At 46.6% G+C, this 21,833-nt stretch overlaps 1 protein-coding gene across 10 annotated transcripts in view; it reads left to right on the forward strand.

Moving 5' to 3' along the window:
• The window catches only part of Sipa1l3 (signal induced proliferation associated 1 like 3), a 254,269-nt gene that overhangs the window by 111,042 nt on the left and 121,394 nt on the right, over positions 1–21,833 (forward strand). For 9 of the 10 annotated variants that reach the window (XM_074057113.1, XM_074057112.1, XM_074057118.1 and 6 more), the window contains one exon: positions 15,497–15,555. The exons of the other annotated variant lie outside the window; for it this stretch is intronic. The gene's annotated coding sequence lies outside the window, so the exon portion shown is untranslated. The remainder of the gene's footprint in view (positions 1–15,496; positions 15,556–21,833) is intronic. 10 annotated transcript variants of the gene reach the window in all.

The raw sequence follows: 21,833 nt of genomic DNA on the forward strand, positions 1-21,833 counted from the left end.
AGTTTTTCTAAAAGCTGTAAGAGCAGTCACTTAGCAGGTAGCCTCTGAGTGTCTTGTGGGTGCCATGCTGACCCAGGGTTTTGGGACACCATTGGGAAAAGAACACGAGCCCTGCACCCCTAGAGTGCATGTTCTCATCAGCAAGACAGATAATAAAGAAAAATGGCAGCAGTGATAAATACTCTGCAAGTAGTAAAAATAGGGTGAGGTAGGAGCCTCCTGAGGAGGGGGCATTCACCGAAGACTTGAATGGCAAGAAGCCAGCTTTGCAATAGCTAGAGCAAAATGGGCAAAGCACCTGGAGCAGCGGTAAAGTTGGTAGACAAGCGGTAAAGTTGGTATGGTGGGAGCATGTGGGTGAGAGGGTAGAGGGGAGGGAAGAAGATGAGGTCTGAGAGGTGTTGCCCAGACTGGCCTTGAATTCCTGGGCTCAGGAGATCATGACTGCGTCTGGCTGAGGTGTTAAGGAATTTTAAGTGAGAAGCAACCTGATGTGACCCTGCTTGATTTCATCCCTCAGGCTGGCTGGAGAACAGGATGTAGGAAGGAAGGAGTGGACTGGGAGACCAGCAGGGGAATGGATGGAGTTGCCAGGAGAAAGATGATGGTGGTGGCCTAGCCTGGGGAGGGTGAGAAAGGAGTGGATTCAGGATGTATTTTGGAGTTGCTCTGGAGAGTGTGGGAAGTGGGGACACAATGGAGTCTGCTGTGTATCACAATTCATTGATAAGTCCCTACTAATGGACACTCAGGTGTCTCCTATTTTCCTCTACAGAGGCTACACAGCCCACACCCAGGGCTGAATCTTGAAGGATCCAAGGGCACCCTCCAATCTCCAAAGAGGGAATTCCTGGGGCAAAGGCTGAGCACCAATAGCCTCTGCACACCTATCCCAGCTAAGGCTGGGTATGACAAGGGGGCTGTGAGATGACAGCAGCCCGTCTGAATTTTCCACCTGAATAGCCGGAGTTGCTAGCCCATTTGACATTCTTTCATGCTCCCCCTGTTCCCCAGAGCTGCTTGTTCATTAAGGCCTAGTCCATTTCCCTCCCTTTTCCCTCCCCAGATCAGGGCAGAGTTTCAGCCATTGTGGCAGCAGCCCCATGTATCTCATTGGCCTTCCTGCCATTCTCAGGCCCTTGCTCTCTGCATTTAAGTCAGCTTTGCTTTCCTGGAGACTCAGAGCAGTGGCTGGCTCTGATTCTCCCACATTCTTTGTTCCCTGTTCCCACAGGCAGTTGCTGCTGCAGGCCTCCCTCACCCTTTCTGAGGGCTGTGGGCATTTGGGAGACTCCAGGCCACTTAGTGAGGGTACTTTGGCCAGGGTGAATTTAAGATCACCTGCTCCCCTCCTCCTGCCATCAGAGCTTTCAGGTCCCAAAACCTGACCCTGACCCTGGCCTGGGTTTCTCTCCTACGCTGCTGGGACATGCTGACCAGCCCACTTGTCCAAATTAACATCTTTAGGAGTTTGCCATCTGCCTACCCAGGGGCTGGAGACTAGGAGGAATTGCAGAGCACGAGAAATGTGACATGTTTCAGCTCACACCAGGTCCAAAAAAGAAAAAAAAGGAACAACCTTGAGGAAGAAATATGTAGGGCATTAATGAGCTCAGTAGTACTCTCCCTAGTTACTGGAGGATGTGTGAATCATTGTGACCTTTTTAGAAGACAGTCTGGAAAAAAAAAAAAAAAGGACCTTAGTTATGTATATGTATGAGCAATACATACATGTGATAAAACATTCAAAAGCACAAAAAAGGTGGATGGTAAACAATCTCCTTCCCCTGTCCCCAGCCATCCAGTTCTCCTCCCAAGTGGACACCCACTTCAGATATATTCTTCCAGAGAGATACAATACAGAAGCAAGCATATATTATCTACATACTTCTCCATTTCTACTCAGAAATTGTTCCATGATGTAACAGCGTAATAGCCATAAATAGTCTTTGACCCTGCACTGCCACTCCTGAGACTGCCCTACAGAGGAAAAATAGCCCCAGTACAAAAGAATATTTATTGCAGCTTTGCATTTTGCAGCTTTGCATTTTGCAGCTTTGCAATTTGCAATGGGCAAACAAAAAAACAAACCCTAGAAATAAAACAGATGGCCATGTTTCAGGGAGCCATTAGATCAAATATGGCAGATCCATGCCATTGGAATGCCAGCTGTTAAAAAAAGGGGGGTAAGGCCACAACTGGTTGACTTAGAGGTATTCCTGTGATGTATTTAGAGGAAGGCAAGATCCCAAAAAGTGGAGATGATATGATACTGTTTGTGTAAAACACAAGAACAAAAGTCACTGTCATTTGATTTGGGGTAATGGGTATTGTACTGCAGCATCTCCCACATCGTGTGCACTGCTTAGCCCAGTCTTCTGTCTGGGAGACTTGGCAGTGCTCTCACCTATGATCAAAGCAAACTTCACTCACCAGTCAGTATTAGAGGCCCATAGGTGGGAGCCTGTGGCATGGGGGTTAGCACCGGGCTCACCTGGGCCTCTGTCGGGCAAGAAAAGGCCAATGTGTCTTGGGTACTGGGGGCTGTGGTGACATCTTGCTGCTTCTAGACCTTCACAAGCAATCTGACCTATTTCCTAGTTGAAATAAACAGGTTTTGGACACCTGTGAGGCTTGCAATGCCACTGATACTGCCACTCATGAGGTGCCACAGAGAAACAATGGAGATGCTTAGGTCAAGATTTCAAGTCTCTGGCTGTGTTCCAGATGAAGCTGTGAGGGGCAGGCAGCGTGGGCAAGAGCTGACCTTACATCTCTCTAGACCACAATTCAGGGCCACCCCAGGAAGCTTCTCTACCGTGTTCCTAAATAGGGTCCTTGACTTGGAAGGCTGTGGGTGCCCACGTCCCACAGGACCATCTCATTAAGTCACTCAAGGTGCACCCTCAGCACCAGACTCTGATTATGGTACCAGGGACTGTTCTTTGTTAGACTCTGTTGCAGCCCCACCCCTGCTCCCAGAGAAGTGCACATGGACCCTTTTGTATCACACTTTGTTGCCTACTGGGCTTCCCTTGCACTGGGGCTGTCCTAACAGGGAACTGGGCATGAGGGTCAAGTTGGGCCTTTCCCCCACCCTGGACTAGGCCATGGTTATTATCTGCCCTCCCTCTTGACTGTACCCCTGCACCCATCAATTGGAAGGAGAGGACATCCTGGACTCCACACAGCCTCTCTTGCTTTCCTACACCTGTGGCTTGTTTAGAAGTGGCAGTTTATGTCTCACAGCATGGCTTATCTATTCCTCTGACCCCCTGGGAGAGAGTTGTTACAGGTTCCATGGCTTTGTCTCATGCAGGGTGTGAAGTGGCGTCTGGGATTGAGTTCCTATATTTGCTGGCATCCTGGGAAAAACAAGACAGCACACCTTTGTGGGGACATAGAAGAGCCTTTAGCCAAGGCTCCACTTAGGGAGGTCTGGAGGGGAAAGGGAGCCAACAAGAGGCAGTGGCTCCACCAGGAAAGACCAGCCTTTAGAAGACCAGGAGGGGAGCAGAGCCAGTCCTGGGATACAGCTGACTCTCTGGACAGCTGAGGGGAGACCTGGAAAGAATCTGGCTCCTTGATGGGTCCAGGCTGAGGTGATACAAAGAAAAATTTTAAATTTTAATTATCAGCATGAATTTTACCTTTCATCTCTATATTGGGCTGTGCCAGTTTTTAATGTAAATAGCAAATCATTTCATTCATATGTGGAACCACTGAATTGCACACTATTTCCTAGCTCATTTGTGCATGTTTATTTCATTCTTTCCAGAACAGTGGAAAGACTGCACAAAATCACCTCAGCTGTTTCTAGTTCACATCTTCATGTGTGCACGTTCTGCCAACACTGTCTGTAGCTTACTGAAGGAAAAGGAGGGCTGGGAGTATAATTCAGTGGTAGAGTGCTTGTTTAGCATGCTTGAGGCCTGAGTTCCATCCTCAGCACTGCCAAAAAATGGCGGAGTGGGGGGTGCGAGTTGTGGTTACGGTTGCCTTGTCCTCTGTCCTTGAAACCCCCCCCCCTGTGGTACTGAGGTTTGAACTTGGGCACTTGCTAGGCAGGTGTTCTACTACTTGAGCCATGCCCCGCCCCCCAGCTCTTTCTGCTTTAGTTAGTCTAGCTTTTTTTTTTTTTTGGCCTGGGGCCAGTCTCAGACTGCAGTTCTGATACTTTTATACCTCAGGTGTAGCTGGGATCACAGTAGTGCACGGTACCATGTCCAGATTGTTGATATGGGATCTCGCTAACTTTTTGCCTTATCTGGCCTTGAACCTTTGTCCTCCTAATCTCCGCCTCCCAAGTAGCTGGAATTACAGGTCTTAGCCACCACACCTGGCTCCTTTTTCCTTCTATATCACCACTCAGCATACCTAGTTGGCTAATTTAGGGAGGTGTGGCTAATAAGAAATGATATGATAGGGCTCTTTAGTCTAAGGTGTTTCTTGAATGCCATTCCTGTCTTTCTGTGTTGGAGGCACCTCTTGGAGCTGACAGTGTCCTGCCTACTCTGGTATGTCCTCCCGTTGAGTCTTCCTAAACTCCCATGTGTTGTTGGTTCACAAATCCTGTGCTTATGTGCATGAGGAAGGCCATATGTGAATGTGGTGACCAGGAGCCTCAGATGTGGGCATGGCATGGATCTTTGCTCATACACACACTCCCTTGGACCTTGGATTTCACTCACTGAGCACTCACTGGTAGAGTGCTTGCCTAACATGGGCAAGGCTCTGGGTTCCATCCCCAGCACCACAAAAAAAAAGTTCAAAGATAAAATTACTAAGAATTTCAAGATAATGCTGAGCCTGGTGGTACACGTCTACAATCCTAGCTACTAGGGAAGTGGAAACAAGAGGATCAAGGTTGAGACCAGCCTGGGCAAAGTTAGTGCAGAACCCTACTTCAAAAGCAAAACAGGTGTGGTGGCATGTCCCTGTGGTTCCAGACTACTTGGGAACCAGAGGTAGAGGGATCTTGGTCAGAGGTCTACTTTATCTGAAAATTAATAAGGCTGGAAGGTATGTCTTAAGTGGTAGAGGCCCTGAGTTCAACCCCTAGTACTGCCAAAAAAAAAAAAAATTCAAGGTAGTAACAGAGCATGAGAACAAGCGAAGGACCTTGTGTGGCTACTTGGGTGTCACGCCCATGAAACCACCAGCCCTGTGTAGTTTTTTTCACCAGGCAACAAATTTCCAGGTTGAAATAGGCTTATGTCACCACCAAAATTTTAACTGACTTAGAGTAATCACTGTTAATACTAGGAATTAAAATACTTACAGTGCCAGGTACATTTTCAATTGACTGCATTCTCTTTTGGGGAACCCAGGGCCTCAGGCATGTGAACTATATTCCCCAGCCCAGACCATAAGTTCTAATCAAAATGATCAGTAGCCTTATCTGTGTCTGTTTCTGTTTCTTGTGGCTGGTGGTCCATTTTGGCAAATGATCCCATTAACCCTCTGTGTGCTCAAGCCAGAAACACACACACACACACACACACACACACATATGTGTGTGTATACATACTGTGAATTCACATGTTTATGGAAAATATAAAAATGTGCCTTACAAAAAAAAACAAGGCAGCCAGGTGCCAGTGGCTCACGCCTGTAATCCTAGCTACTTGGGAGGCTGAGATTGAGAGGCTCGAGGTTTGAGGCCAGCCAGGCCCTGAATCCCACCTCTAAAAATAACCAGAGTGAAATGAACTGGAGGTGTGGCTCAAGTGGTAGAGTGCCTGCATTGTAAGCACAAAGTCCTCTATTCAAATTCCAGCCCCACAAAAACTAAAGCAAAATGAGGCAGCTATACTGTTCATTCACTCAATTCATGTAACAGGCATTTGGTGACTTGCTCTTAATGGTACACTGTATATAGTTTGAATCTGGCAGAAAACCACTTTGGAAAAACTCATGAGACCATATGAAAGTCATCAGTCCCCTGCCTCCCATCATGCTTAGAATAGCGAGCACATGGCTGCCTGTGACCCACGCGGCTCCACAGCACCTGCTGTGGCTCCCAGTGCCCCTTCCCTTGAGGTCTGGTCACATGTCCCTGTATATTTCTTTGAACAGATTCATGTACTCTTCTCTGTTTCCTGGAATACTCTGTTTTTCTCCATTAGAGACTTTCTGGATAGCCCTTCAAGTGTCTTTTAAGAGGTAACTCACATACTGCAAAACTTACCATTTTAAAGTGTACAATTCATTGGTTGTTAGTTTAGTCACAGGTGTACAACCATCACCAACATCTAATTCCAGAACCTTCTAATAAGCCAAAACAGCACCTATACTCCTCATCAGTCACCTACCAGTTTCCCCACCGCAGCCTCTGTTAACCACTGATGTACTTTCTGTTGCTATGGATTTCCCTCCTCTGGGCTCCTTGTATAACCTAAATCATACACTGTGGTCTCTTGTGACTGCCTCCCTTCACCCAGCTTCGTGTTCTCAAGGTTCATCTGTATTGTACAGAAATCAATCCTTTGTTCCCTTCTATGGCTTCACCCTATGCCATGGTACAAATGCTTCACATTTTGTGTGTCCATTCTTCAGTCAGTGGACATCCCAGATATTCTCATCGCTGCTTGTCATGTCACTTCCTTTTGTTTTTTTTAGTTCTGATCCACACTGGTTTCCTGCATGACACCCCTCACCACTTGTATTTGCACGTGTATGTGTTCGCTGTCCTTGATTTGGGGCTATAAGCTTTGTAAGGGCAGGGTCTGTATCTGTCTTTGTTCACTATACCTAGTACCCCACCTTGCCATAGTTGGTGCTCAGTAGTTGTTTAATAAATGACTCAGTATAGCTCATATATTCTTCATTTTACCTTCTTCTAAGGCACAATGGTTGCAGTCCCATCCTGTGTGAAATTTGGGGGATTCTGTGTGTAGCTTTCTCTCTGGTTTCAAGAAAGGAGTGGGGGCCCTGAACCACAGGGATACTCGGAATGCTGATGGGCTGCCAGTCTCAGTCAGAATAATAATGGTGTAAACTTAATGGAGGGTCGTTTCTCTCATGAGTAAAATGTCCACAGAATGGCAGTCTCATAGTCATCGGAAAAGCAGGATTCTTTTGCCTCACCATATTCAGTACAGGGCTTTCATCCTTGTGTTGGCTTCATGGCCCATTGTGGCTGCTGGACTCAAGCTAGTGAGTCTGTAGTCCAGGTGGGAATGAGATGGGGGAATGGGCACAAAAGCATAGTCTAACTTTGCTTCTTTCCTTCTTGTGAGGCATTTTCCTCAAAGCCCCACAACTTTTCTGTACCCCTTATCACCCCTGGCTGCAAAGAAGGTTGGGAAATGTAGTCATAGCTGAGTATCCTGAGAAATGAGGGAAGAATAGCTGCTGGGTGGACAGTAGACAAGTGTAGTAGATCCATTTCCTGCTTGTAGGACCCTGGGCCCTGGTAGCCGGCTTCTGCTCATGGCCTAGACCCTCAGCCTCCTTTTCCCCCCTCAGTGGCCAGAATATGAGCAATGACTTTCTCCCTTTGTAGTTGACCAGAGAGGGTGGATTTCAAGACTTGTCAGGGTCCTGCCAGTCTAGGGAACCTACCATGTCAGCAGCAATAAGAATAATCATAGCTCACACTTAGTAAACACTGATTGCATGATTGATCCTGCTGTGCACAATTTTCATAGCATAATCTTTCACTTAATCCTCTTAACACCCCTATTATTATTTCCATTTTATAGATGAGGAAACTGAGAGGTTAAGTGACTGCAGATGTTCTCACTACTAGTGCTTTTTTTTTTCATTCTTCCCTTTCAATATATTATGAATAAGAGGATTAAAAACTAAAGCATGGCCTATTTTGGTAGCTTGACCACTGTTGTAATGTCTGTCTGATTAGTGAGGGTCTGGAGATCGCTTTGTGGAAAAGCATGCAACGGTCACCACCAAGCTGACGAGCTGATTTCATAGGAGTGCAGCAAGGGGCTTAACTGTTAGGCATGTCCGACAAATGGCTGGTGACAAGAGGAGAAAGGATCCATGAGCTCTGCAGGATTTCCCTGGCCCATGAGCCTGGGTCCTGCAAACCACAATGCACTTGTGTCAGCAGGCTGGGCACAGCCTTAAAATGACAGCCAGCCCTGACTGCTCTTAGAAGGCTATAGGGAAAAAGAAGCTTATTCCCAGTTCCAGTCCTCCAAGAGTTAATTTAAGGCCCCAGGACATCTTTCTAGATGCCTCTGATCAGTAGAAATCATTAATACCCATAATCTGTCTCTGAGTCAGATCCCTTTGATTTACCTGGTAAAGGCTGTGGCTGCTGAGCCTGGCTGAAGCAGGTGCTTCAGCTTGGAATGCATTTGGCTGCAAGTATCAGAATTCGTAAGTGATATGGTCACATCAACACATAGGCAGTCATCTGTGTCACAGAACAGCATCTGGAGAAGAGAGGCTGACAGGTAAATGTCAGCACAGCTCTAACTCTTGCCACATCCACATTCCATGTTGGAATCTAGTTATCACATCCACATCCCATGTTGGAAAAAACAGGCTCATGAAGGAGCAGAGGACTGTGGTGGGTGAGTCCACACCTGATGTGAGGAGAGCAAATACTTGCAGATGCTTGGTTGAGAAGCCATGGCCCACCCAAGGCTATGAGGACTTGCTTCTGTGCTTTCTTCTAGACACACTCAGATGTTTCTGTTTACCTTTGGGTCTTTGGCTCATTGATGTCTGTACATGCAGAAAGTATAGTTCAAGGCTCAGTCCATGCTCTTCACTGCTGTCTTGCTAGTGGTTCTGGAACCAGACCCCCTTGGCTCAGAGCCCTCCTAGCTGTACCACTTACTTGCTGGGTGATCTTGGGCTAGGTGCCCACGATCACTATACCTCAGTTTTCTGATCTGTTAAAAATAGGAATCCTAAGCCGGGTACAAGTGGCTCACACCTGTTATCCTAGCTACTCAGGAGACAGAGATGAGGAGGATCACAGTCCAAAGCCAGCCCAGGCAGATAGCTCGAGAGACCTTATCTTGAAAATACCCATCACAAAAAGGGCTGGCAGAGTGGCTCAAAGTGAAGGCCCTGAGTTCAAGCCCCAGTACTGCAAAAAAAAAAAAAAAAAAAAAAGGAATCCTAGCTGGGCGCTGTGGCTTACACCTGTAATCCTAGTTCTTCAGGAGCCAGAGATTAGAAGGATCATAATTCGAGTCCAGCTGGGGCAAAAAATTAGTGAGACCCCATCTCAGCCAATAAAAAGGTGAGTATGGTGACATACACCTATCATCTCAACTATGCAGGAAGTATAAATAGGAAGATTGAGGTCCAGGTTGGCCCAGGCTAAACACAAGACCCTATTGTAAAAATAACTAAAGCAAAAAGGGCTGGCAGAGTGGCTCAAGTGGTAGAGCCCTGCCTAGCAAGCACAAAACCTTGAGTTCAAACTCCAGTACTACGAAAAAATAAATAAATGAGGATTCCAGTAGAACCTTCATAGATTATTATTAGGGTTAAATGAATTGACAGTTATAGAACTGAAAACAGTGCCAAGCATGTCATCAAATCAAAACAAAAGGCTGTGCTTATACCCAGAGTGAGAATTTGCAGGTCACCCATGGTCCAGAAGCTTAGCAGAGACCCCTGGATCCCAGTCAATGGAAGGAATGTAGCATGTCACTGAGATTACTGTCTCTTCGTCCTTATAAGAAATTACCAAATTGTTCTCCAGAAATGTTCCTTCCAGTCTTCACTCCCACCCACAGTGACTGAGAGTTCCCCCTGCTCCATAGCACCCTCACAGTCGGTGGTGTCAGACTCTGACGTTTGACCAGTACGCTGCACAACACAATCACATTGTGCTGTTTTCTCTGAGCAGCTTCTTTGTACAGGTTTGTCTTTGAGTCATTCAGCCATGGAGTCACCAGGGCCGTGGCACAGTAGGACAGCCACTAGGCCTTCTGGTACAATGGCGTCCCCAAAGCTCTGTGTTCTGGGCCCTGTACCGACACACTTGACTTTGGACACAGACAGTAAGGGTGAGATTCTCAAAGCTAGTGAGGCAGTAGTCATATGGTGGATGGCATCCATCAGTGAAAGAAGCAGTGCTGAGTTGTTCGTGTGGGTTATTAATAGAATATAGGTCAGAAGAGAAAACACGATTAATTGCAAGATGATCTCAGCGGCTGTTGAGGGCCTAGGTTTTCCCAAGGCAAAGTCCTTTCTTCGCATATCAGCTTTTCTTTGTTGGAATGTGGGTAGAGGCAGTTGAATGAAGAGCTATTTCCCTAAGTCACAGTTTCAAACACAGGATGGGGCAGGTGTAACGGGAATCATCTCTAAATGGAGCACAATGGAGCCCCTTCGTTAGTAGGTGAGAGTCCCTGGCATCCAGATGTGAGGCTCTGGTAAAGTCCAGAGAGGAGAATGCAGCTTATGGTAAAGACTGCAGAGGGTCTAGATTGGAATGCCTGGACAGCCACTTACACAGCTGGCCACCCCTTGTCACCACCTAGGCCCAAGGGGGCCCTGTGGCCAGGCCATCCTAGAAGTTGGGTGAACGTTCCCTAGCACGTATGTCCTGCTCTAAAAAATGAAAACAAAAGAGAGCCTTCTCTCATCTCTGCTGTGGTCCTAGCAAACTAGTACTCCTACCTACTTGAAGGCTGGTGCCAGCAACAGTCACAGTCTCTAACCAGTCAGATTAGCCATCCCTTCTTCCTCACGGAGGACTAAGTATCTGGAAGCTGGAAAGGTTCATTTTGGCTCAGTGTTGGAGGTTTCAGTCCATGCTTGCCTGGCCTATTGGTTTGGGGTCTGTGACAAGGCATTGCCTAGTGGTGGGATTGCCTGGTAGAGGAAGATTCTCACCTCATGGTGGCCAGGAATCAAAAGAAAGACAGGAAGATCTGGGCATGGTTGTGCACACAAGAAAGGGAAAAAGAGATGGGGTTCCCATGATCCCCTTTCAGGGTAAATAATCTGACTTCCCACTAGACCCCCTCCTCTTAAAGGTTCCATCACCTTCCAGTGACACCAAGCTAGGACCAAGCCTTCAGCACATAGACCTTTGGGGGACATTTGGGCTCAAGCTATAGCAGGAGTGGAGAATATGATGGATGATTTCTTCCATGTGACTTGAAATGGAAGTATGAAAGTGGAATAAGAAAATCAGGTCCAGAAATTCAAGAAAGGAAAAGCCCATGTGTGCCTTGAGGTAGAAGAGCAGAGCCCTTGCCAGCCCAAGTGAGTGCAGAAACCCTCATCCAGAGCCATCCTGGTAATGTCTGCTTCAAAGGCTTCCAGTGTGGACCGAAACCAAGATCACATTAACATGTAAATATTCTGAAGTGTAAGGTAAGATACTTGCTTTCAGCACGAAGACTGGAATTGTGGGACTTTTGTCAGGCACTTCCCAGAAAGCCCATCTTATGAAACAGGAAAAAATACAGCTTCTGTTGGTGAAATGGAGGTGGGGAGGCCCTAGTGCCTCACTCACTGCTTCACCTTAGCCCTGTGGTCTCCCTGGAAGTCTGTACTCGGGAGAGGTCAAGGTGAAACATCCTGGGGTTTTGGGGGCCCTTCTACGTCCCCCAGCTGGGCCTTGGCTCCCACCAAAGTCTTTTGAACATCTCCCCTCAAGTGGATGGTTAGACTAAATGAGAGCATTCTTCTCCCAGCTCCTGAGAACATGGGCTTCAGAGGTCTTTGACATCCTTAAGATGTGCAGTCTTTTATGAGTTGTTTTTTTTTTTTTTCTTCCTGGAGCAACATGACATAGTTTTATTTTGTCTGCTTCTGTAAAGGGTCATTCATGAAGGAAAGAATGCTGTGTTGATTCTAAAAGTCCTTTCCTGTTCTATTATTTCTGTTGTAAGTGACAATCTCTCCAGCATAAACTGCAAAGGGAAGTTAATGGTTCAAGGGACCTGAAAAATCCCAGAACTGGCCCAACTGGAGTCACACTCAGGTAGTCTAATCAAGAATTTGCCCTGGGGTAGTAGAGCTCTAGGAATTCCCTGCCTCAACCCTTTCTCTTTTCCCCAGTAATTGCAGCAAAATTCCCAGGGCCAACTCTGATTGGCCTTGCTGGGACCATGTGTTTCTCTTAGAGCAAGTCAGCACAGGAGTAAGGCCAGAGTACTCCCCTTCCCCATGGGTTCTTTTTCTGGGATTCTATTGCTATAAACTGAGATACCAGTTTATTGGTATAAACTGGTAACTTGGCCTGTGAGTGTAATGTGTGTGTCACATGGGCCACAGTCATGGGCTGGCTGGGATTACTGAAGCAACTCCATAGGGCATCCTCCCTTCCCAGGTGGTCTCAGGTGAGGCCCTTGGATTTTGGATCCTGGCCCTGTAGTCCTTCTTTGCTGCCATTTCCTCAGCTTCTCATAGCATTTTCCTCCCCACCATGTGAAGGACCTCAGAGGGATAGGTCTCCTGCCAATTACAGGAAGCAGGTTCCTTGCCCCGGAAGGAGGCACCACTGCACACCATTGCTCATCTGCTTTTAAAGACCTATGTGCAGCTGAACATGGCAGCACACGCCTTGAATCCCAGCACTCAGAGGCTGAGGTAGGAGGAATATGAGTTTGAGACCAGTTGGGCTATATATAAGACCCTCTCTCAAAGAGGAAAAAAGAACCATATGCATCACTTTAAAGAAGGAAAGGGAGAAAAATTAGAGTGGCAGAAAAGCAATTTACATGCAATTTAAAAGGCACTATTAAAATTTTACAAGAGCTTTACTGCAGGGGCTTCTGTCATTTCAGGATTTTTGTTAATGGGAAGTCTGGTGATAAAAGAAAGTGTTCTGGGGTGTTTCTGGTTCCCTCCTGCCCTGCTAAGCATCTTGAAAATCAAAATTGTTAGGGCTTCATATACCAGCTGAGGGACAGCAACTCCCCAAGGGGCTATTTCCAAGGGTTTTTTTAAGTGTTTGTTTTTCTCTATTTGCTGTTTCTATGTATGGCAACTGTTTCTAATTTTATTTTGTACTTCCCACTATGGCTAGGTAGTGCACTCTGGGAATCAGCACAAACAGCAGTGGCCTGTGCCCTTTTGCATTAGTTTCCAGCCATTTGGTTGTGTGAACAAATAGACATGCAGGTGAGCCTGTTTATGTACAGAGGAAATGTTCAGACTCAGCTTGGGAGAGTCTTCCTCAGAAATGGCTTCAGTAATGGCGGGATCCAGGATCTCCAGTGAGGTTGACAGGATTCTGTGTCTCCTCCCTCCTGCTCTGCATTCTTCTGTGTTAGTTCATTCCTCTGGCAGCTCCTCAATTATATCCAAGCAGCATAACAGTTCACTGCAGAGAACTACAGTCCCAACACATGTCAGCCTGGTATTCACTGGCTCTGATCATCCTGGACAGGAACAGAGGTGATGAGGTGGCTTTATTATCAGACCAGGTCTGGCCCTCGACGTCATCCCATTTCTACCCTCATCTGAGTGGTCATTCACATGGGAAATCTGTGGACTGATGGGGAAGCTGAGGTCCAGAGGGCTGGCCCAGGGAGGGCAGTGGGTGCATCGTGAGCCAGAAGGGTGACACGAAGGGCCCTCCTGTGCTAAGTTCATAGGCTGAATCTGCCCCACACTTCCCAAGCCTTACCTCTTCTTGGACCTGCTCCACCTTTGCTGTTCTGCAAGGCCACTTGAAGGACTCTTTCTTTTGTGGTGCAGGGGATGGAACCCAGGACCTTGTACGTGCTAGTCAAGTGCTCTACTGCTGAGCCACACCCCCAGCCCTGGTTCAACGTTTCTTATTCTTAGGTCTGAGAACCTTGGAAGGTTGGAAGTTTAGAGGATCATGAAGTTGTATGGGGAGAAAATACAAATATTACATCTGTATTTTTGTACCGTCTAACCAAAGGAAAATTTAGCATTTCCTTTCCTTACCAAAGAGGACAACAAACCACAATTTTGTTAGCAACTCCTGTGACTTTGTCACCACTGGGAGCCAGCTATTTCCACATCACATTACAGATGCTACAAGTATCACAAAGTGTCATTTACATGCATCTGTTCTAAATTACTCTTGTTATTAGACCCACCCCTGGATCTCATAATTTAAAGCATTGATCAAGAAGCATGGATATTATGTATCTCAAATTTGGGTTTGTTTCACAGATACTTAGGTTTTATAATTGGTTTCCTTTGAAAGCTTATGTATTGTAATTTATATATTTTAAAAAATGTGATTTTGAGGAGTTCCCGCCATTCTTCACCAGTCAGCCAGCAGAGGTCCCTGGCATAAGAAAGATTAAGAACCCCTTTGAGGCTGGCGAAGTGGCTCACATGGTAGAGCCCCTGCCTGGTAAACATGAGGCCCTGATTCAAACTCCTGTACCACCAAAAAATAAAATAAAATAAAGAGCCCCTTTGGACCTCTCCAGGATGCCCCGGGGCAGGACTATTACCATAGTCCTAACTCCAGGACTCTGAAAACATGGCTTGTTGGGTTTCCTCCTGGGGGCCCTCAGTCGCATTTGAGCTTGACCCTGGCCTTTGGGTAGCCTGAGTCATTACAGGATTGTGAACGGAGGTGTGGGCAGCCTGCAGCCAGCCTCCCTCTATATGGCCCAGGGGTCCGGAGCAGGCTCTGTAGCCTGGCTGCCTGGGCTCTTGTCCTGCTGTAGTGGCCTTTTGACTGACTGGCAGTCTCCGTGCCTCAGTATCCTCATCAATAATAGCATCTACTTCTTAGGGTTAGTGGAAGATGAAGCAAGTCAGCACAGAACTGTGGCACCCAGGGAGTGAGGGGCATTGTAAAATAGCCATTCCCATCTTCCTGACTTGGCCTGGCCTATGTGGCACTTGGAATGTGGTGGTGATCAGCACAGACTCAGTCTGGAGATGTTCATTCATCCATAAAACATCCATTCAGATATAAGCAGCCAGACAGAATATTCACAGAAATAAATTCACACTATAGAGTTACAGGTCAGGACAAGTGCCATTCCTCGTCATTCCTCTGCTCACAACTGCATGAAGGAAGTGTGTCTAAAATGGTCTTCCATCTGTCCTGCACCTCCCACCCTCAACTCCCACCACCTACCCTCACTCACCTCACACCAGCTATTTTGCTCTGCTCACTGCTCCCAGAGTGTTCCCCACATGCTCCTACCTCAGGGCCTTCTCAGTGGCCATTCCTGTGGCCTAGAGTGCTCTTTTCCCTTACGACCTCACCTATTCAGGTGTCTATCCTTTCCTTGAAGGGCCTTGCCTGGCACCCCATGAAGCAGCAGCCCTGTCATTATCTCTCATCTTAGTTTCATCAAGGTGCTGAGCACCCTCACCTTGCATTATGTATTTGTTCATTGTCCTCCTCTGGCACTAAGACGTCTGCTTTCTGAGGACAGTGACTGTCTTGGCCACTGGTGTCTTCTCAGTGCCTGGTGCACAGCAGGAGTGCAGTCAGTATTTGTGGAGGGAGTGAACACGAGAGGTTTCGTGAGGTGGACAGACCTTACAGCAAGAAGACTCCACTTGACCATAGACATGACTTTTTTTTCCCCTCTCTGTGCAGATGCATAATTGGCTCTCCTGGGACCCTCGTGGTATGCTAGTGTCCAGAACATACTAAGGGTGAGTACCACATGGATGTTTGTTTACAACTAATACACGAAAAAGTCTTTATTATTATTTTTTTTAATTCTAATACAAAAGAGTATCAAAGGGAAAATGGAAGTTTTCCTTCACCCCCAGGCCTCACGTCTCCTCTGGAGGTCAGTAGTGTCAGTCGTTGAGTAGGCATCCTGCCAACCTTTTTCCCATTCAGGACCATCCCTTCTCGTGTGTATATGACTTTTGCTTTTGTTTTCTGTTTAAGGAAAAGAGCTGTGCCATATTGATGCTGCCGGAGCGTTTCTTCCCCTGTCCTTGACAGTGATGTCTCAGAGTTCTTAGTCATAAGCATACATCAGTGTTGTACTCATTTTTTTTCACTATCTAATTCAGTTTTAAATATTACATAGAGTAAACTTCACTCTGGTGTATGGTTCTTTGAGTTTAGACAAAAATACTCAATTGTGAAGCTGCTGCCATAAATGAGATGCAGAACAGCTTCATCTCTCCACTGTGTGAATGTGCTGCTTCTGTGTAGGTTAAAAATACAACATAAGTATTGCACATAATTAAAATATGTACTTACGTTAAATACTTGCAATACATAGGTTTTGAATGTTACATTTAGGGGTGTTTTTGTTTGTTTGCATTTTGCTACTGAGCGTCATCTTAGAATCTATGAGATGGATTCTAGCAGTAAAGTAGATTATTTGCTGACACAGGGTTTCACTATGTCTGAACTCAACGATCCTCCTACCTTAGCTTGCAGAGTGAATGAAGAAGGTTTCAGGGTACGTCTCCTTCTCTTTTGTCATGGGGGTGTTCCTGAATGAGAATGCCAGTCTTGGTTGACAGAATGCTGGGAACAGGGTGTTGTCTGATCCTTGAAGGACCAAGAGACCTTACCTATGGAAGGTGGGAAAACAGAATATTCTGGCATCCAGAGCCTGGGAGCAGGGAGTGGTACTGTCTGAGTCGCTGACAGAGATCCATTAGTAGAGCTGTGAGACCTGAGTGAATCCAGATGGAAACCCAAGCTGTTTACTGGCACAGCTCTGTTAGGTACCTAGAACTTGTTGGTGGAACAGTCTTAGGGGGCCAGGTTTCCATCAAAATATGCTTCTTAGCAAAATTCCTTTTTTTTTTTTTTTTTTGGTGGGACTGAAGTTCAAACTCAGGGGTTTTGGCTTGCAAAGCAGCTGCTCTACCACTTGAACTACACACCTCCAAGTCCATTTTGCTCTGGGTATTTTTGAGATGGAGTTTCAAACTATTTGCCTGGGCTGACCTTGAACTTCAGTCCTCCTAATTTCAGCCTCCCAAATAAGATTACAGATGTGAGCCACTGAAGACAGCTGCACAATTCTTTAGTGCTTTCACTTTTAAGTAGTTATCAAGTTACAAAAGTTTTCAAAAATGCTGCAGAATTCATATATCTACCCTTCCCCCAGCTTCTTCTAAAGTTACCTTATATCACTGTAGCACAATGATCAAAACCAGGAAATTAGCACTGGTCCTGTATTATTAACTAAATTGCAGACTTTGATCAGATTTTACTAGTTTTTCTTCTGTGATGTCCCTTGTCTGTTCCAAGATCCTATCTAGGATTCCTCGGAGCACTTAGTTGTCATGTCGCCTTAATCTCCTCCAACCTGTAACAATTTCTCTGTCTTTCCTGTATTTCCTTGTCTTCATGACCTTTGGAAGAGGACTGCTCTGTTATTTTGTATAGTATCTGATTCTAGTTTGTCTGATGTTTTCTCTTGTCTCACTGAGGTTATTAACTGTTTGGAAGAACACCACAGAGATGATGTCTCCTCCTCAGGACATCATACTGGAGGTTCCTGATGTTCATGGATTCTTTTGTTTTGCTTTGGTATACTTTGAGCCACTCTACCAGCCCTTTTTTGTGAAAGGTTTTTTCAAAGTAGGGTTTCGAGAACTATTCACCTGGACTGGCTTTGAACCATAATCCTCCTGATCTCTGCCTCCTGACTAGGAGCCAGCACCTGGCTTCATGCATATTTTTATGGTGTGGTGGTCACCTGAGTCACTTGGTTAGAGGGTTTCTGCAGGGTGTCTCTACTGTGAAGTTACTGTTTTTCCCTTATAAGTAACTAACAGATTACCTTGAGGGAGATACTTTGAGACTCTGCCAACATCCTGGTTCTCCTCACACTTCCACGCACTGAGTTTAGCTTCCATTGCTGGATGGATGTTGCCTACAGTAGTTTTCAGCTAGCTTCCTGATGGTGACTTTTGAACAGCCCTCATTTCTTCTTTGTTTATTAACTGGAATTCTTCTAGGGAAGACATGTCCCTTTACCCTCATTTCTTTCTTTATTCAGTTATTAATTTATCTTGTATGGACTCATAGATAGGCTTTAATCTAGCACATCCCTTTTTAATGTGGTAAAAGTCCCAAATTCCCAATGAATTCCTAGCATTGCCTCTCAAACTGCAGAACTGGCAATTTCCCTAAGGTAACCAGAGTCTGAGGGAACTAGAAGGAGAGGAGGTTTCCTTTGCTCATTCAAATGCATATTTGACATTAGAACACCTACGTTAGTGTCTAAGCAGTGGGGATTCAGAAATGAATAGAACAAGCAAAATCTTTTCCCCAAGGGAACTAGTATTCTACCAAGCATAAAACAGATAGGAAATGAATGTAGCATAAATGATAAAGGATGAGTACTGTAGAAGTGTGTAGCGATGAAAAAAGAGGGAAGGGGATGAGTGGAGTGATTCTCAACTGTAATCCCAGCACTCAGGTGGTGGAGGCAGAAAGATAACAAGTTCAAGGCCAGCCTGAGCTACATAGGGAGACCTTGTCTCAAAAAAGAGGGGGTGAGAGGTTGGGAACAGAGGGAGGAAGAAAGGGAAGGGGGCAAGAAGTCATGAAGGGAATTTTAGATAGGTGATCAGGAAGGGCTTCTCCGTCCCCTGCCCCCAAGTAGAGGAGGAAATAAGGTGGTGCCTGACCTAATTCTTCCACAGGCCAGCTGGGAAATCCCAGACAGACCACTTCACTTCAGAACAGTGTTTCTGGAATTGTGGCGAGAAGGAAAGTGTGTTCCTTCCCCAAAGGGCAGCCTGCTCAACTGTCCTCATTGTTACCCCATGGAAATGCTGGATATTGTCAGATCTTGTGATATTTTTCCCCTAGTACAGAAGAGAAGGGCTTTTCACTAGTGCATTGAAAAGCCAATGCTTTTCAAATCATGCTACATCAATTAATTTCAGTGGTACATGAGTGACTACTGGTCACCTCTGCATGCATTTTGTTTTTATTGTATTTATTTTAGTTGCCTTTTCTTTGTAGCAAAAGGATACCAGTTTTTCATTTTCAGTAGTGATAGACATTTCTTTTTAAAAATATATGTTTAAGGGCTAGGTGTGGTGGTATGCTTCTATAATCCAAGCTTTTTGGGAGGCAGAGGTAGGAGGATCACCCTCTGAAGCCAGCCAGGCAAAGCATCTGGGCCTTGGCCTCTCTAAAAACAAACTAAAACTAAAGAGCTAGGGGTTCGGTTCAAGCTGTAGTGCTGCTGCCTAGCATGTGGGAGGCCCTCAGTTCAAACCTCAGTACTGCTTCCCCCCAAAAAAAGTGTGTGTGTGTAAGTTTAAAAGTGAATTAACATAAAAGGAATTACCTAGCAAGTGCTTATACAGATGGGCTGTAGCTGCAGCTGGAAAGGAAGGGTGGAACAGAATGACTCATCATGGGTTGGCTCCAGCCTCCACTCTTTCCTGTAGTGCTGGAGTTCCCCACTGTGGGCCTTAACTGAGGGTGGCAAACAATAACTGATAACCGGGGTAGGTGCCTGAGCCTTTATGTAACAGTGGGCACATCGGCCAGGAATGCTCATTGTTTCTCTTGGCCTTTTCCCTTATGGTTACAAGATGCTGCTGCAGCTCCAGGCAGCACAAAGCAGGAAGGATCAACTGTAGTGACAGGTATGTTTCAGTCTGGGGTCACATACACACTCCCAGAATCTCCCAGAAAATTCCACTTCAGTCTCATTGGCCAGAAATGTGTTGCATAGCTTCCCCTTCTCAAGGAAGATGGGAAATCTCATTGAGTGTTCAGCCTTTCCAGAGGAGAAGGCCAGAGCGAAAGGGAATGGAGCGTGTCAGATGGGTGAGGCAGCAGTGTCTGGCTCCACAGGGGAAGAAAAGCAGTAATAATTGACATTAATGGGTGCTGACTCTGTGCCAAGCCCTGCTGTAAGCACTTTATGTGCACGATCTCACTCAGGCCTTACAGCCACCCTGTGACGTCACCAATGTGATATCCCCATAGTAATAATATGGCAACTGAAGTGCAGGTGGCGATGCTGCTTACAGAGCAGATGCCCTGGGTGGGAACCTTGCAGCCTGCCTTCAGAGCACTCCCTCTTAGCCATTACACTGTGCTGCCCCTTAGGAGGTCCAGGGGTTCCAGGCTGTTGGCCGTCTGGCCTTGGCTTAAATTCTTTCAGCAAGAGAGAAATAAGTTGTGATTGCTAAAGTGCTTTCTTGTGAATCATTTCCATCTGTAAAACTCCCTCCTGCTGGTCCTAGGCCAGGCCCAGTGAGCACCGACAGCCATACATCTTCCTTCAGTCCCTCCAGGGCTTACAAATGACTGAGAAAATGCTCCTGGCTTCCCTTTTCCAAACAAAGGGCACCTGCACTTTTAATCATCTCCCCAGAAGGTGGCTGTGCCCGTCACTGGCATTCTGCTGATTGGTTCAGTGCACATTTACTATGACCTCTGCTTTCTCTTAGTGAGGGGACACAGAGTAGCCAAGTCAGCCTCGTGGCTGGATGGGCCTTGCACTCATGGGGCTCCTGTCCACCAAGGGAGGCCAGCTTTCAGACAGGACAGCCCAGAGGTGCCCAGCTCAGCCTGGGGGGCAACTTTTAGGGCTCCTGGAAGCAACTTTTAGGCCTCAAAGAAGGAACGGGGATTCACAAAAGAGCAATTTCACCTTCCTCTCCACCTTTTCCCTGGTTTTTTTTTTTTGGCAGGACTAGAATTTGAACTCAAGGCCTCATACTTACTAGACATGCACTGTATCGCGTCAGCCATGCCCCCCAGCCCCTTCGCTTTTAGTTTAGTTTTGGTTTGTTGTTTTTTTTTTTTTCCATAGAGGGTCTGTGCTTTTGTTCAAGCTGGCCTTGGACCTCAAACCTCCTACCTCTGCCTTCAGAGTAACTGGGATTACAGGTTTGCATCTCCACACTTGGTTTTCCATCTCCTCTTTTCTCAGTTAAACTCTTGCACCATAGCTCCGCTTTCTAAATTTGCATTCTCTGTGAAATGAAGTGCGTGGACATGGCTTTCTCCCCATGCAACCAGCCAGCAGTCACTGGGCATAGGCTTCCCAGTGACTCTGCAGTAGAGTCTGTTGCAGAGCTCTGCAGGTAAATGACAGTGCTTGGCACAAAGCAGTCACTTAGTAAATGATGCTGTTACCTAGTGGTGATGACAGTGGTGATGATGACATGGTAGTAGCAGCGGCTTCCACTTATTAGCCCTCGATGTGTGTCAGAGTGAGGCAGCTTAGCCCCCAGCGTAGAAGGCGATAGGCACCAGCTGCTGCCCTCGTGACATTAACTCCCCAAACATGTACTGTCTGCGCCCATTCCCAAGGTGGTGTGGTACCTGCACATAGCGGACTGAGTTCAGAGAACCCGGCTTTTGCAGGTAAGACCAGGCTAGGAATTTTCTAGGGGGAAATTGCGAAATTTGGTGTTTATCAGAAACCCACAGCTTTTGGCCTCCCAGTCCCATTTCTCATGTTGTCCCCAGGCCTTTCAGCATTGGCCTTGAGAGTGGGGACTGCCCTTGACCTCTGTGGCCAGAACGCATGGATGCTCTGCTCAGCCGTCAGCCAAGTTCCAAATTAGAGCTGACAGTGTGATTTATTCTCCAGGATGGAGCTGGGAGGGCAGAGCCCCAGTGGGTGATTCCGTGGGAAGGTTGTCAGCATGAATTAGCCCAGGCCCTTCATGCAGCCTTTCTGTTTTAGCATTCTCCAACTAATAGGGCTTTCCAGGGTGTCACTGGCTTCTGAGCAGCCTCCTCTCCCTTCCCCAGGGACAGGGGCTTGGCTGTGATCCCTAAGGAGGCATGTTTGATGAGAGCTGCATGGAGGCCAGTGCTGTCTGAAAGCATTGGAGGCTCTAGGTCCTTTCATCCACACCAACAGGAAGTGAACATGGCACTTCCCAGGGGGCTGATGTTCTGCCTCCCCCAGTCCTTTTGCTGTGGTTCACCTGGCAGCTGGAGGCCATTATCCTGTTTCCGGCCA

This window comes from Castor canadensis, chromosome 16 (assembly GCF_047511655.1).
Source record: "Castor canadensis chromosome 16, mCasCan1.hap1v2, whole genome shotgun sequence".
Taxonomy (NCBI): domain Eukaryota; kingdom Metazoa; phylum Chordata; class Mammalia; order Rodentia; family Castoridae; genus Castor; species Castor canadensis.